The sequence below is a fragment of the Dipodomys merriami genome, unplaced genomic scaffold (genome assembly GCF_024711535.1).
Source record: "Dipodomys merriami isolate MVZ:Mamm:240054 unplaced genomic scaffold, mDipMer1.0.p SCAF_2235, whole genome shotgun sequence".
Classification (NCBI taxonomy): domain Eukaryota; kingdom Metazoa; phylum Chordata; class Mammalia; order Rodentia; family Heteromyidae; genus Dipodomys; species Dipodomys merriami.
This window is the reverse complement of record NW_027203644.1, coordinates 4724-7766: the sequence shown is the minus strand read 5'-3', so window position 1 is coordinate 7766 and position 3043 is coordinate 4724. Positions and strand designations below refer to the sequence as shown.

The 3043-nt window shown below is 47.2% G+C and overlaps 1 pseudogene; it reads right to left on the bottom strand.

Moving 5' to 3' along the window:
- Positions 1 to 1640: 1640 nt before the first annotated feature.
- On the bottom strand, positions 1641 to 2575 carry LOC138835043 (insulin-like growth factor-binding protein 3 pseudogene; annotated as a pseudogene).
- Positions 2576 to 3043: the final 468 nt, after the last annotated feature.

Genomic DNA, 3043 nt, shown 5'->3' with positions numbered 1-3043 from the left:
TTAGTTTTGGGAGGGGTAGTTTCCTGAGATCCATGTATACATTGAAAATTAGCCCTTTGTCTGATGTATTGCAGGTAAAAATCTTTCCCAATTTGTTGGCTGTCTTTTTAGTTTACTGCCTATTTCCCTAGCCTGTGTAGGTTTTTTCCTTTGATGTAGTCCCATTTGTTGTATCTCTTTCCTATCTGTTGTGCCCCTGGGATTCTATTCAGGAAGTTCCTGCCAGTACCTATAAGTCCTTTTTTTTAAATTATTGTATTAATGGTAAAAACATTATTTGCTTTTATAAATACATCGCAAGACAAAACTTTTCAAAAATACTTTCCCCACCAAAAAAAATTTAAAAAATAAAGGAAAGCTTGTAATAGGTAGGCAGACTGTCTTGAGACCTGTTTTTGTTCTTAATGAGAGCAGTGTAGGGCAGGACAATCGCCACACCCCAAACACTGCCATGGGTTTGGCCTTGGGGATAGAAAAGCCCAGCCTGGACTGAGTGTCCTCTCCGTGTCACGGCCATAGTTACACCTTCTAGTATCTATAACACTATCTAGGATTATCTAGTATGGATCTTGTTATAATGGGGCTATGCTGTATACAATGTTAACCATTGAGAACATATCTCTCTCTCTGCATATATGTGTGAATTATAAAGTATAAGTTGGACTCCAAGTTCAACGAACACAAGTTATTCTCTATGTGTTCCCAGTGTCCCTATGAGGCTCTCTCAACAAGCTGTTCATCTTTCCTGTTTAGATAACATTAAACACCATTGTTTTGTTAGATCAAGAATAAAGATGAGGGGTGAAAATAAACTTTTGCCTTTAAATAGCTTAGTATCCTCAATCCCAAACTATGAGTTAATTTAGAAAACATTTTGTTGTTATTGTTGTCTCCAGAGTGATTACTCCATCACTGGTGAGGCCTGTGAGGTGTGGGTACATTCCCAGCCTTCCCCATGCCTTGCTGGACCACAGCCAAGGCAACCCTCGGCCTTCCACTGGGCTCCATCCTTGAAAAGCTGCCTGATGGAGGGAGGTCAGAAAGATCTGCATTTACAAGTTTCCCAGAATGTGCTAGAACTTTTTGGTCAGTTTTATAGAACTTTCTTGGTCAGTTAAGATTCCACCTCAATCTCTCTAGTATTTTCCAAGCAGATCAGGTCACTTGCAGAAAATGAAGAAGCTTTGTCGTCCAGGGTTCCAAGCCTTGGAATCAAAGTTAGGACCAGGATGGCCAGGGGTCTCGTGTATGGTAGAGATGGCCAGGTGACTGGAGTTTCTGACTTTCCTGTTCTCCATGAGGCCTGAGCAGGGTGGAGGGCAACGAGGAGGTGTCTTCTACAATAGCCACTGAAGTGAGGGGGGCAGAAGGTCAGGTGTTCCAGTGGGCAGATGTGGAGAGGATTCTAGAAGGGGATCAAGTCCGCTGCTTTGGGCAGGAGTATCAGTTATTTTTACAGAAAGAAACAGAGAAATTAATTTTCTTTTCTGACTATTGAAAACTGAAAAGATGCTCAAGTTTACCATTTAAAGGAACAATAGACATTTCAAAAATCTGTCTAAACTTTGGTTTTCTTTAAAAAAAAACACACACAAAAAACCAGTTCATCACAAAAAGAAATATAAGTTGAAGCTGTAGCCAGGTGTTTTTCTGTCCGTGGCAGTGTTTTGTGCAAAGTAAAGCGTATTGGAGCTCCAATTTAACTGATGCAGTGGGGTTTACTGGCTCTGCATGCCGAAGCAGTGCATGTCGTGCATGCCCTTGCTGTCCCAGCCTGGGAGGGGCTGACCATACTTGTCCACGCACCAGCAGAAGCCCCGCTTTCTGCCTTTGGAGGGGCAACAATGCTTCTTCTTATAAAGTCCTTTCTTGTCGCAGTTGGGGATGTGCACACCCCTAGGACTCAGCACATTGAGGAACTTCAGGTGATTCAGGGTATCTTCCATCTCTCTAAGGCAGGGACCATATTCTGTCTCCCGTTTGGACTCTGAGGAGAAGTTCTGGGTGTCCGTGCTCTGGGACTCATAGTCGACTTTGTAGCGCTGGCTGTCCTTCACGTGACCTTTCTTGATGGTGTCTAGATATGAATGAATGGAATGATACTTGGAGTCAGACACCCTATGTGTGCTGGGCGGGGCATGGCTCTCCATGCTCCCCGTGCCTCGGTCCTCCTCCGACTCACTAGCATTTCCTGAGGCAGAGGGCACCGGCAGCAGGTTGGTGCTCAGGCGGCCAGGGGACGCTGGCATTGGCGCAGAACCCCCGGCCGTCCAGCAGCGCCTGCAGGAGGCGTGGCTCGGCCCGTGGCAGCTGGCAGCTGAGCCCCAAGTTGCAGCATTCGGAGTAGACATGACATAGCTGGCCCTCGCGCAGCGCTCAGTTCAAGCAGCAGCCACAGCCTGGCTCGCGCACCAGCTCTGCACACGTGGGTGTGGCAGGCGGAGGCATGCACTGGGCCAGGGAGTTCGCATCACAGGGCTCTCAGCGCACTAAGGGGCCATTTCACAGGCGGCCCATGGAGCAGGGCCAGTGCGGTGAGCAGAGCTGCCCAGAGCGCGGGGTGCGCCCAATGCATGGAGCCTGTTGCAGGGGCCAACTGGAGTAAGCGGTTATCAGGTCGAGGCACGCAGTGCGAGATTGCGGGATCTGGAGTGCAACTGCTAGGCGTGCAGCTGCCCAGCTCGCATCTCAGTACCTATAAGTTCTAATGTCACCCTTATTCTGTCTTATAGTAGTTTGGCTGATTTTAATGTAGTTAATCCATTTTGACTTGATGTTAGTGGAAGCAGAGATCCACTTCTAGTTTTCTGCCTATGGATGTCCAGTTTTCCCAACACCAATAGTTGAAGAAGCTATGATGCGTGTGTAAGTGTGGTGTGTGTGTGTGTGTGTGTGTGTGTGTGTGTGTGTATGTGTGTGTCAGTGTGTGTGTGTGTGTGTGTCGGTCGTGGGGCTTGAACTCTGGGCCTCAGCATTTCATCTTCAGGCTAGTTCTTAAACCACAGTTCCACTTCCCATTTTCTTGTGGTTTATTGGAGCTAAG